The sequence below is a fragment of the Netta rufina genome (genome assembly GCF_964035555.1).
Source record: "Netta rufina genome assembly, chromosome: 1".
NCBI lineage: Eukaryota > Metazoa > Chordata > Aves > Anseriformes > Anatidae > Netta > Netta rufina.
Genome location: NC_140123.1, coordinates 46,303,731 through 46,318,420, shown reverse-complemented (window position 1 = coordinate 46,318,420; position 14,690 = coordinate 46,303,731).

Below are 14,690 nucleotides of genomic sequence, written 5' to 3'. Positions count from 1 at the left end.
AATTGATATGGTGGGTGCAAAACTTTGCAGGATTATTTGTTAAAAGCAGAAGAATAGACCACAGGGAATGATAGGTCTGAATGTGGTCCAGCCTTATGTCAAACATTTGCTTCACTTGTAAGAAGAAAGTTGCTTGATTTGTCATTTGTGGCAGTTACCTTCCACTGAGGTCAAAATCCTTTTCCTGCCAAGTTTCCCACTGGAAGTCTAGAGAATGATTTACTTTTCTTTATTAACAAACTATCATTTCCTGTTCTGAGCATGTCTCTCAAAGTTTAGAGGTCTTAATGTTGAATTTTATTTATACATTTCTTAAGCTGACATTCAAGAAATAGTTGTAAGTATTTTTAAGCTGACGCATAGAAAAATCTCACAGCCTTTTCTGAACTCTCTCCAACAAAAACAAATTATAACTAATAAATTTAGTTATTCACTAAAGGTTGAAAAACAGAGCATCAAGTAAATGTTACATCTTTTTGCCCCTGAATTTTAATCTGTGTTCTGGTGTTTGAAGCAATTTACATTGCAGTATTCAAAAACCTGTGTGTTTGTGTGTATTGGTTATCAGTCATCAAATGAAATTAAAAAGTGCAAGTCCTGACTAGTTTGCAAAACAAAAATAGATGAGACATAGGCCTTGCTCATTCTCTCCCTTTCTTTCCTCCTTACCTCTCTAGTGAAAAGAAAAGAAAAAGAAAGAAAGAAAGAAAAAAGCTGTTTTTCTTTCCTCTTGCATGAACTGTCTGGATAATTTGGTATACAGAGACAAACAGTATATATTTAGCCTTCTGAGTCTAATTTGCCAGGAAGAAGGTAGCTTACGTTACATGAGTAATTTGTCTATTCCTAAAGTGTGTCAGTATATTGTGTTGGGGTATATATGTGGGATTGTGTTTCATTGCTGATAAACAGGGATTTTTAGTTTATTTTTATTAACAGAAATTTTGTTCTGAAATTTTGAAGGGGTTGGTAACCTTCCTCTGTTCTAATTCAAAAATCAGGTGCTAAAGCTTAAACGGTCCTTGGTTAGACTTGCAATCATGCTGGTTGAAAACAAGCCTGGGAATAATCAACTAGCCCATTCATTGGGGAAATCTTTGACCTTTAGGCTGTATTTTGGAAACCAACACAACACGGATTTTTGTACACAGTGTACCCATTCTTTTCATTGTATTAATGAACTTGACAATACTGAAGATTAGCCCTAACTTTTCAGTGACTTATATTTCACTCAAGGAAGGTAACTTGAAGGAAAGCTGAGGGTGAAACTTTCAAACTGCAGCATGGCTGAGCAGTGTAGCAGTCAAGAAAGGTGCAACTCCAAGTCCTCTTAAAGAAATTATAATACTGCAATTGTCTTGTTTTGTTTTGTATACTAACAAATATTTTAACTACTTAGGTTCTAATGGAAAGGGAAAACCATCTTCCTGTTGATAGAGAAATTTGAAGCTGGTCTTGACATTGAACACTGGTTGTCACATTCCACTTGGTTCTTAGTGAGGATAACTAGTACATTCCTCCTCAGTATAGTAAGCATGCTACCAGCGAATTAGGTTGTATATATGACACTTGGGAATGAAGGTATACACAGGAAGATGGCATTATGCAGTACATTGGTCTAACTAGTGTTCTGGGATTTAGGCTTCTGTTAGTATAAATTAGCATGTGTGCAGTAGACTCTTAAAAGTTGGCTTCTGCATGTTAGTTAACAACCTAATATTACACTTAATTAGATAAGCTTTACTATTCTAAATAAAACCAAAATCTTGCCTCAAATAGATTAGATTGTTTCAGTAAGAATTAAGAGGGCTTTTCAAGTGGATTGAGATAATGTTATTAAAGCATACCTGCTTTGTCCTTTGAGATAGGAAAGTCTAGGTCTATAAAAGGAAAATTTTCCGTACACAGGTTTTAAGGATAACAGTAAAAGCTGTGCCAGATATACACCCTATAGAACTTTGATTTTAAGAGAGCTATTAAGACAGGAGAGAGGGGAAAACCCTTCTTACTGCTCCAATTGTTGTGTTGTTGCTTTAGTGTTTTGATCTGTGAACCTTTTATGAATTCTGATGTCATTGTAATGTTTGCATAAAGTTAGAGACTTGCAGGATTGGCTATAGTAACAATGGAAACAAATAGCTTATAGCAAATTATTTTTCCGTATGGTGTGAGCTACAAATAAATACATCAAATTTGCTTGTACAGTAACTTAGGAATGTCTCTATTAATATCCTCAAGCAAATTTTTTATTTTGCTCTTTAATGGTTTGAGGCTGATTATAATTTCTTTTTTGAGATAGTGATCATAACAGTAAAAAGAAAAAGAAACTTTGATTCAAGTGGAAAATAAAAAGGTATAGTACTTTAGATGGAAATAAAATGTGTTCTTCAAGGATTTGAGATCATATTCAGGTGAGTATTTACATATTCAAGTGAGTTACCTAATCAGTCTTCAAAAGAAAATTCTTCAAATGAACAGTACAGTAGTTATGTGGTCAGGAAGATTAATTCCATAGTTATGGAATTACTTTTACACTTTCTTACCAAACCATCAGCTTGTCTGAGGTGGAAGTGATTTGACAGTAGCAAGGTACTGATCACTTACTGCACCATGCATGATTTGCTTTTTTTTTTTTTTTTTAATGCACGACATGAACTGATATAATTTTCACTTTGGAAAATACAAAATTATTAGTTTTTGTGATGAGTGAAATCTTAGGGCTTATTCTTAAATGATAGGGGAGAATAGAATGCATTTCTGCACTGCAGTAAAACATTCAATTATTTTTAGGAATTAATTGTTGAGGAAGAAGGATTTGAACAGTCTTTCTTGTCTCAGATGTTCCTAGATGTGTGCAGGTACAGTGAGTAATAATGATCTCATTTTCTGAGACTAATTTCTCAATCAGACACTGGAGCAAAGACCCAGAAAGAAATTGGCTGAATATGAGAGCATCCTTGATTGAGTAATGTCTGTATGAATAGGAGTTGGATAGACTTCTTACTGAAAATGTCAGCTGTGTATTGGCTCATCTTAAATAAATTAATTGCAGGTTGGGGTCACAGGTAGACTAAATGGTGAAAAAAACATATCAAATCCTTACTAATGAAAATACTCAATTTGCTTTCTTTTTTATTTTTCCGTTTTTTTTTCATAGAAAAATAAGCAGTACGTTTGTTGTTGTTGTTGTTTTAATTAGAAAACTGGAACTGTGCATAATATGATTTAAAACAGGAAATTTAGAAAAAGAAAAAAAAAAGATATCTCATTGAAATTAAGACTCTGACATTAAAACTCTGGGCACATATATAGTATTTCTTTTTTCCAAAAGCATTGTTTCAGTCTGAGGAGACCCTCTATATATTAATCTTATTTCTCTCTTTATATTTCTTCCCTTTGGTCCTGGTCCCTGTCCCTCCACTTGACCCTTCCTCACCTTAATACATAAGGGTTTACTGCCACTTATTGGGACAAAAGGTGAAAGAGGAGGGTGCAACATTCTTATTAGTATACACCCTATAAAGTTGAAGACAAGGTGGAAAAAATGATTTCCACTGTAGCTATCCTGCACTTTAGAGAGATATAAAGTGTTTTTCCATTCATGTGACATTGAAATACACAGTTCCAGAAAACATCCTCTTTTCATTTCTTTAGTATGGCTTTTATTGCTAGAGAATATTTTGTGTGTCTTTAAGTAGTTACCCTGTGTTTTAATTTAGTGTTGTTCTGCTTCAGATGTCAGAAACAGAGGTCTTACTACAATAAAAATATTTGTTATTTACTGTTCCTCTGTCATAGGCATTGTTGAGAAAGCCAATGCAATTACCTACAGGCATAGGTAGAATGGATTTCACTTGATGGGAGTTTGGTAGTTTTCAGCCTTCGGAAAAGGCAGGAGACTGTACTACATACCCGAAGTTTCTTTGCCTCTCCTACAGGATTTTTTTTTGTTGTTGTTCATTTTAACTGAAATCCTGTGTGCTAATTAGAGAAGCTTATGGCTAACGTGTTTAAACTTTTAGAATAAAATGGTTCCCATTTCAGTAGAAGTTGTCAACAATTACAAGATTTTACAATGCAATTTATAGATTATTTATAGATGTTTTAATACCATGGAACTAAAGTTACATTTTAAAACAATCTCACCAAGGGAGAAAATGTGTTTGAAAAATGTAAGAAACTGTATAATCACTGTAGCTCTGCTTTCCTGAAAGCCTACTGCAAAACTGCAAAACCACTCTGTGCACCTGAGATATATTAAAAGAGAAGGCACTTGATGCAAATCAGATGTTGCAGGCAAAATGTATCAGGCTGAATCAGCTTGAACAAGGAAGAAGATGTGTGTGGTGTTTTTTTTTTGTTTTGTTTTGTTTTGTTTTGTTTTTTAATTACCCTCCCTTTTTTATTTTGATTAGGACTAACTCTGAAGCAGTGTATATCCACTGATCATACATAAATTGTGTGGTTGTCAATATGATTACTATTAAAATAATATCCTGATGACCTTTTAGCATATCTCAAAAAACCTGCAATTGAAAATTTCTAAATGATCGTTCAAACTTAACATTGTTGTCTTCAGAAATGAAGTCAAACGTTCGGGCTACAGCAATCTGTGTTTCAGAATTAGTTGTACTTTAAATTAAATGCACTCAATGGTTATATGTAAAACTACTACTTTGAGACAGACATTTCTACTTGAGGTGTAAAAATCAAATTGGACCTTTGTCAGCTTCCAGTGTAGTACAGTTTTTATCAGTTACTGATTTTTTTTAAGTATTGTTATTTCTTGTCGACATGTAAGACATGTGAAAGTTGGCATACACAAACACATGCACAGAGCAAACTAAGTTATTCTTCCTTTTCTCCTGCATAAAATAATGCAAACAGGAGAAAATTTTGAAACTGTTTTTGCTTGCTTTGGGTCATTTTGTTTCACATTTTGTTTAATTATTTTAGAGTGACAATTTAATGGATTGTTGCGGTTATTATTATTAGCTGATTTATTTGACACTATGAAGTGCATTAAGTAGAGCAGTTAAGGGATGAAGAATGCACTTTGGGTACTCACCTATCTGCAGTGAAGAAAAGTAAAGAGAAGCAGGAGGTTCAGTGTTTTCTTGCAGAATTTGCTGAATGCAGTGTTTGTTATACAAGTAAGTTTACTGTTTTCTACCTATGCTGCTCTGCAGATGGAGACAGAATACTTTGGGAGATTAGGCAGTTGTTTATGGTGTATATGTTTTTATTCTTTATTAACTTTTTGTTGGAGAAGTATCGTTTTCATAGTGTGAAACCCATGCATGAGAATCCCATAATATTGCAGCCACATCCAAAGGTTATGTACCTGCATACTGCCTAATATTCTCACCATGGCTCTTGGAGGGGGAGAGGGGTGTGTTTGTGCTTCCCTCAGACCCTTTTGTCTTAAGTGGAAGACTCTCTAAAGTGCTCTGAAACATATGATAGGGGGATAGGGAATTGGAAGGTTATGGTATAAAAAGTGAAGTCCTTTACATTAGAATTGTGCCTGAACCTTTCTCTCCAGCACACATGCAATCACAGTACAAAGTCTCAAAGTGGGAAACAGTATCCCTGACTACCTCTGTACTAGCAAATCAGACAGTAGGTGAAAATGTTCCTGGACAATGGATGGCTGTTGCCCACACTAGTGAAGCATCAAGACTTGTGTGAACTAAGCACGTGCCAAAAAGTACTCTCTCCAGCACAGTTCCGGAGTCAAAAAGTTCCAGGGTCATTCCCAAAAATCAGGTTTCCAGCAGCTCCCCTCTTTTAGAGGTTAAGGGAGTTGCCTACTATAGACACTGTCCTTTTAGGGCCAGTTGGAACATGGTGCCCAGGAACATTCTCGGGCTTGTCGAATTTATTTGCAGTCCAGGAGGAAAGAGATCCCTCCTACAGATCTTGTTTCAAGCAAACTCACAAAGACAGACTTCATGAATGAGGATGATACAGTCTTACTCCCGAATAATAACTTAATTGCATAGAAGTAACTTTTTGTTTGTTTGTTTGTTTTGTTTTTTTTGTGTGTTTTTTTTTTTGTTTTGTTTTGTTTTGTTTTGTTTTGTTTTTTTTTAGAATTTTGCAATTTTGCAAAGATTAGGCTATAGGAGCTCTTGTTCCAATGTGGAATAGTTGCCTAAAATTATGTAGGTAAACTCCATTTCAATATTATAGTGAAACTGAATCTGTACTTTTATCTGTTTGATTTGGGCAATGTCATTTTTTCTTTTTACAAATTTATTTTGTAAGTAGCTACTGACAGAAGTCAAAAAAAGACTTTCTCGTGGATTTATCTTTCATTAACTTGTAAACTTTCATATGTCACAGCACTTATTTAATTTTTAAGAATAAATTAAGATAGTATATCTTAATTTTGGGTATTAAATACATCTTAAAGCAAACAGTCCTCAAAACAGTTTCCTCCAAGGATAATCACTATAGCCTCATCTTTCCACAAGATATGGAAAGTGTCCATTCTTTTTCCATTCGTCCTCATGCTCCCTTAGCCCCCAGGTTGTAGAGTGGGTGGTTTATGGAACCTTGTGATTACTAAGTGATTTTGCAGGCTTTCACAGAGAAAAAACGATGTGTAACGTATTGTGCTTTAGCATGGCAAACAAGAGAATGAATCAGATCCCAATAAAGTATTTCAAATTTATGCAAAATGTTTCTATATGCATGCTGTCTGAGGGATGAGATTGAAGAGAGAAAAACTGTCACAGTTCACCCCCTTAAAATCTCTGCTACAAAAAAAAATAGGAAGGTCATGTTATTTTATATTATTATTATTATATATTATTATTATTTTATATTATCGTTATTTTATATTATTATTATTAAATTATTAATAATTATATAACAGCAATAACAATAACAATGATAATTTGATGAAATAAACTAAGAAAACTATTATATGGAGGGACATCCTGTTCAATTTATTAAATGTGTCCAGGATGGTGTTTACATTTCACACAGTTTTTATCCAAAGACCTCACTTCAGCTGCAAGATTCGTGGGTGAAATGCCTGGCCTCACTGCAGGCAATGACAAAATTCCCCTTGACCTCCTTGAAACTTTGTATAGACAAGAGGTGAATTCCTGAATATGTACTGATTGAACATACACTTGAATGGGTATCCTGGGAAAATCCCAGCTGCCTAGGGGAATAAATAAAGTTTATAATTGCATGACATACACTTTTGAGTTAAGGAATGGCAACCTTACTTTAGGATTTTTAACCTTCATTCTGATCCTGCTTAACTTACTCTAAGACTAAGATAATTTATTCCTATAACTGCTGTAGCAGATATGCAGTTGCTTCCTTTAGGAATTGATCTTTAAGTTTTGTGCTCAGGAAATCTATTCTGGGATTGATTCCATTAATGGTTCTGTAGATTCTCATTAGGCATTTTACTTTACAAACTTGTGTGCAGACTCTTTTCCCTTTTTTTTTCTTTTTTTTTTTTTTCTTTTTTTTTTTTGTTATTGTTGTTTTGTTTTTATGTACTGAGGTTGCAACAGTTTGACTGAATTCACTTCAGTTCAGCTGTTGCAAGAAAGTTTAGGTAGACCATTAATTTTGTTTAGCTGACAGTTTGGTTAACTGGCATAGGCTCATTCATAGTAAGAGTATCTGCACAGTGTTTTGTGACAGTATTACTAAATCAGCTATAAGCAGTATCTGAAGTTAAATGAGTGAAAGCATGCTTAAAGTAAACTACAGTGAACTACTCTCAGAAGTGTCTATGCGTGCTAGCACTGCTTTGATCTAAGATGCCCATTAAGATGGGCAAAATATTTTCTCAGTTACATTTCTATATTACACATTATATCTCCTGTATATATATGCACATTACAATTATATCTCTTCTAGGGGAAATGACGAATGGAAAGAAGCTACCTCCTATTACCATGCTCACTGCTACTAATACTCTTCTTTTAGAGTACAACCTTTTTTTATAGCATTCTCCTCTGTTTTTCATATGAGACCATGAAAAGCACATCCTTCCCCCAACCGTGAGAGAGTACATCTACAGAGTAGAGTACATCCACTCCACATTGTGTATCTTGAAGTCTCACAAGTGTGGTATGTTGGTCCAGTAAACAGAACAGCTTTTTTCCACTCTGTACTTTCAGTGAGAAATGAGTGATGAAGATGCTGTTTTTCATATTGCTAATCATAATGTGACAACTTTCAAAGGCCTTGTCAGTTCCCGAACATGCCAATATAAATTTGCACGCAAATGCACAGAAAGGCAGGTTCATAACCCCTTAGGACTTACGGACTGCTTTGGGAGAAAACATTGTCAGCAGGTGAGAGGTAAAAGGGTGGTTGCGTGCACAGATTTGATATGTTATATAAAGCAGGTATGTACATATCACAGTGATGCCAAATCTTTTAAATATGCCTTAAAAACATAGGGACTTTTTAAATGTTGAAAGATTTTTGAACATATGCAAAGAAGCAGGAGAAGCCAGTAGACCACTGTTTTCTTTTTTTTGAATAGGCAAGACTGTTTTACCAGTCTCCTTCTACGGCTGCAATTGTGCTACAAATAAAATTATTGTGTTATAAGTAACTTATAGCCTGGTTTTCAGGGGAAAAAAAAAAAAAACAAAAAAAAAATCAACAACAACAACAACAAAAAAAACTTGTCTAGATATTTGAAAGCTGTAGGAGCAATGGCTATGAGCAGCAGTGGCCAGGAAATAATGAATGTTGGTTTTAATGCTGAATTGCATTTACTGAGAGACTTAGTCACACTATCGCAATACAGGAAGCGAGCAGACACAAAAAATGTCCATTTCTAAATATAGAGACCTAAACCTGAGTTGTCCACATTTGATTCAGGCATATCATGTAGTTAGCATGAAAGATATTCTCCTTCTCCTCCTTCTCCTTCTCCTTCTCCTTCTCCTTCTCCTTCTCCTTCTCCTTCTCCTTCTCCTTCTCCTTCTCCTTCTCCTTCTCCTTCTCCTTCTCCTTCTCCTTCTCCTTCTCCTTCTCCTTCTCCTTCTCCTCCTTCCCCTTCTCCTTCTTTTTTTTTTTTTTTTTTTTTTTTTTTTCCCTGTTGAAGGCTGTCTACAATTTTTGTGGATATGAAAAAACTATTATCTTTAGCACCTATTCCAGAGACCTAAAATAAGGCTTACTGGGGCAATAAAGCACTAGGGACCAAAAAGAAAATGTGGAAAGTTTTTGAATCAAGTGAAAAATCAGATGAAAAAATTTTAATATTTTGGTGTCTGCTTCCTTGGTGGAGTGTTTTATTTATTTGTTTATCTACTTATTTATTTGTTTATTTGTTTGTTTATTTATTTATTCCTTCTTTCCTAACCATCCTAGTCTCCTTTTGTTGTTAGGGTCTGCCAGTCTTGTGGGTGTAAGATCACTCCTTTCTGAAAATATACCTCCATAGAAAATTAGGTAACAGCGCTGCAGAAAGTGGTTGCTGCTGTTTTTTTTTTTGTTGACTGAAACCCAAATTCTCAAATTGGGTAGATGAACCTGGCTCCATTAATGGTAGTGGCGGTCTGATGATTTATACAAGCAGAGGATATGACCTAGTAACTTACTACCAAAAAATGATACACAGCAGAATAAGAATCTAAAGATTTTATCAGCTTTTGCTTCTTAATGCATCTTTGTTGAACAATAGCTTTCACTATAACTCAAGACAGTTCGGATTCTTTACTTTTAATACTTTAAGAGCTGTTATTTATTACATTCAAGATGCTTGCACAAAAGGAATGTTTTCAGTTCAGTCACTTAACATTAGGATCCCAGAATCACTTGAGTATTCTCAGACATGTTGTGAAAAAAAAATAAAAATAATAAAACCCTTTCAAAAGGAAAGAAAGCTGATCATTTCAGTTTACAAATTAAAAAGGAATAGTATTTTATATTTTTTGAAAAATACTTAAAGTATGATTTGTATAGCAAACATTTACGCTGAGCCTATTTATTATGGCATGAATAACATTTTTTCAAGAATGATTCATCAAACTTATTTTTGAGACTGCCTTGAATTCTGGTCATTTCTATAGATACTGCAATTCATAGTCATTAGTAAGCTAGTGGTTTGATCTAACCTCAGCTACCTGTTGCTGGCTGTGAATGGAAGAATTTATTTTTAGTGTGAAACCACAATATGAATATTTTCCACTCAGAAAGTATAAAAACCCCTTTAAGTAAAAACTTTACTCTTTTGCTGTGATGTGCTGTGGCTCTGATGTCAGACATACTGGGTTCTTACAGAAAATCTTTTTAAATGCTTGATTATCTATTAAAGTTGACAAGAATTTCCTCCACTTAACCCCTTCAGTGCCCCTAGGTGTTCAGCTCATGTCAAACAAAAGGGAGCTCCTCTGCCTTGTAGACAGACATGGTAGGATGTTGACAAATCCAAAATGAGAAATGAAATGGAAAAAAAATGCCTGTGAGCACTGAGGAAGGAGATTTGTGGGCAGGTCCATTCTGTAGTACATGACAGATACAGCAGCTCTCAAAAGCTGTGACTTTACAACTGCACAACCACTACAATTGCTATACCAGTATGGGAGCCAGTATTTTGACACTTGGTGATTTTTCATTGATTATTAAGCTGGGCTATTTGGGGGTAATTCTGCAGTTTCTGTAAGATTCAGAGGTGGAAATAATCCATAATTATAGGGAAGTATCATCTGTGCTTAATAAGAGGCGGTGGATTAATAGTGGTAGAAAGCCATCTTTAGGCCTTGAGTATGTGGATCCTGCAGTTAATTACTAAGCATCAGAATATGAATATCTTGCCTTACAAAACATCTTGCCTGGTCTCCTAGGTTAAATAAGATTACATGAAACAATATTTAGGGATCTATGGAAGCTATTCAACATAAATAAGTTGGAAGGACTACTTTACCCACTACTGACTGTACTGCAAAAGAATAAGAAGCTGAGGTCTATATAATGTCCTATTATATAGTCTGTATGCTATACATTGGCCTATATACAAGCTTCTTTTTTTTTTTTTATGAGATTTTTTTTATTGTGTTACAGAGAAGATGAAGAAACAATGTTCAGAATCCAGATGCCTTTATACTTATGTTTGTTTTATAATTTTGCAACCAAACTTCAGCTATAACGTGATTAAAAACAATAAGATAATGTGGAGAAGAGGGACATATTATGGTTTAAAAAACAGAAGAGTTTCTACCTCATATACAAAACTCATTTCATTTTAAAGACAAGCACTGGCTCCCAAGCCTTGATTGAGAACCTGGTTTCCACAGAATATCAGCACTTCAGTTTATTGATGAGCTTTTGTCACTGTTCACCACTGAGTTTTTACCATTTCAATCAGAGAGGCTACTGACCTTCCCTACTTTATGTTGTTACCACCTTTCCACAGCTTTAAAAATATTTTAAAATAATTTGTGGATTTCTTTGATGGAAGAAACTGAGTTCCTCCTTCATATCTATGATACCTCACCAGTTCATGTTTTGTTCCATTCTTAACAGGCCAGAAGAAAGTATTGGATGATTTTGTTCCACTAGCTCAAATAAATTAATTTATCTTAGGCGAGGGAGGATGTTGTCTTTTTGTCTCCAGTAGTAAGGAAAAAACAACAACAACAACAAAAAAAACCTCTGTTTTCTGCCAAGTGCTTGCTCACACATGATCATTAGCATAAGGTAAAATATTAATGTTGTCAAAGCTGCTGGAAATTCAGTGCATGTGACTTGGTCATTTGTGCTACCAAGAAAATGTTTACTATCTCTACCAATATGTCAAAAGCTACGGTCACACTCTCAACACCATGATTTTACCATCTGATAAGTAGATGTTTGTTTTAAAAGCACAAGAAAACAAGTAGCGCTCCCCAACCAATTTTCTTAAGAGGTGATAATGCCTGAGCTTCTGGTTAACACCTCTGAGTATGTTCCGAACCATCTTACATTTTACATCTGTGCCTTAAAAAGCATAAAGCATTGCTTATTAAAACATTTCTACTCTTTTTGAGTAACTACAAGAAGTATTCCCAAGTACTCACCACTTCATTGCCCATGCACCATCGGTTTGATTTTTAGCCTAGAAGCAAGAAGGGACAGTGACAGCATTTCAGAAGCATGCCAATACTGGCTGCAGACAGGAAAAAGTAGCAGGAGCACACCTTACAGCACATCCTAGAAGATTTGATAAATAAACTTCATTTTGGTGAGCAATGTAAAAACCTTGTCACAGGACTATAGATATTTTTGGTTAAATTACATTTTTGATTCTTATATGTTAGTGTGATTGTAAAAGAGTTGTTGCTGCTTTCAGATATATGTTGCCTTGCACAGATGGAAATCTTGACCACAGTCCAATCCTGGATTCACCCACCTTCAGTGTATTGGGGTTGTAATGATAGCTGTCTTAGGGCTTACACATTTATTAGGACTATAATAGGCTAATATTCTGTATTTCTCTGATAGCTAATGACTGGATCTGCTAAGCCAAGAACCTGCTTATAGGTTTATTTAGAAACCTCTTAGAAAAGTTTCAAAAAGTGGTAGCCAATCTGGGATGTATTCATAATCAAGAGTTAGCTGAGAAAATACAGAACACAATCTCCAGGGACAAACAGCCTTCACAAATAGGCACTGTCCCATCAATATTAATGATAACCCCTTCAAGAGGCCAACCATAACATATTTCTGGGCTGGCTTAACCTCCTTTGTTTTTGCAAATTTTATGCTAAAACAAACAAGCAAACGAAAACATGGACTTAGTACATATCTGTACAATATTTCCTTTATAGAGAATAGATCCTTGATCAGAAATGAAAATGAATAGGAGGGGTGTATTCTCTAATATCCCAGCACAATAGTGGTGGATGCAGGAGAGGCATGAGGGGGATAACCTGTCAACAAATGGCCATGTCTGTGTATTTTCTTTAAATAACATCTCTGTTGTCACCATCAGAAACCATATCCTGAGCTATATGCTGTTAACACCTTTTGGAGAAACAGTAATTTATGCCAAGTCTGAGCTGTGCTGGGTCATCCTGGAGTAGGTGAAAGAGAATCTGACTGTGTGTCTCTCAACTACAGTTTACTACAGACTATCAGTCCTCAGACAACTATCCATCCTGTCCATCATCTCCATTAGAATTTTTTCTGGAAAACTTGTGTAGAAATAAAGAAAAACAACTCATCGAGTTTTGCTAGATCTATGATTTTGTCTCAGTGTGAATGAACATAACTGATCAGAGCAAAGCTGAAAATTCTGCTAAATATGATGATAAAGTAATTCTCTACATTGTTCTAAGAGAAGATTTTCTACTAAAATTCAAGTCAGCTTTTCAAACAGTTAAGTCAATAAGACACTGCAACCAGTTCCCCAGAATCCCAGCAGTGTGAACACAGCTACTTAGCTATAGCTTATGGATGGTTCTGCAGAGTTAGCAGGTTGGTTAGGTGACTGTAAGCATTCGTACCCAGAAGACCAGCCCTGAGATATCCAGAACAGATATGAACTCCAATATGTCAATAAGTAAAAGTAAAATACTTCTCTTCTACTTTGCTGAATGGAGAAAAACACATCCTTTTGGCCCAAGATGTTGACCAACAGTTAGCTGAATCCAGCCTACCTGCTTAGCAGGGTGATATTGTTGAAGTATAGAAGTAAAATATGCAACAATACAGTCCTAGTGGTTGAAAGGCTATACTTCTACACATTAGCTTCCCTGCACAGGAAAGTGGCAGTGTGATGTGAGACAAAGTTAATGTGCAGTCACTGCACCCTCTCCTCTCCCCTCCCTTCCCCTCCCCTCCCCTCCCCTCCCCTCCCCTCCCCTCCCCTCCCCTCCCCTCCCCTCCCCTCCTCTCCTCTCCTCTCCTCTCCTCTCCTCTCCTCTCCTCTCCTCTCCTCTCCTCTCCTCTCCTCTCCTCTCCTCTCCTCTCCTCTCCTCTCCTCTCCTCTCCTCTCCTCTCTCTTCATTAAAAGTATTTTTTAAAGAAGTTATGGCACTACAGAACACTGGACAGATGGAAAATCATCTCACTTCAGATGTCTACAGTTTACACATTTATTTCTATATGGGCCACCCTTTGACGACGTTGATCTTTAGTGCATATATGTGACTAATCTTAGAGTTACATTATAGCTGTTACAGAGCTAAGAGTAAATGAGAGGGCTAGATTTGCTGTGACCTGTTATGATTCTAGTCCTGCATTTTGACATTGCATACTCACTGGCAGCAACAAAGTTGGTGTCAGTTGCTGATTCACACTGCATTCCTATCCTATGTAGAGAGGTAACTGCTGAATTACCCTGCATCCACATTGCAAGTGAGGTGCTGTGGATGACATCCATGGCACAACAATGCCCTTGGCTCCACCAGGAGCAGAACTGCTTCAAGCACACCTTCTGTGTATATTAGAAGATTCCTAATGTAGATTTCAAGGCAAATTTGCAACAAAAACCACCCATTTGGTGCAATAAATATCAAGTGTAGATGCATGTGTAGATTGTAAGCTGTACCCTACAGCTGGCAGGGACACCTTCCATTTGATCAGGTTTCTCAAGGTCGTGACCTTGAACACTTCCAGGGGTGGGGCATCTGCAACGTCACTGGGAATCTGTGTAGCTCAGATGGAGACATCTATATTTGTGAGATTGATCAAAATGAATCTGACACTGTACT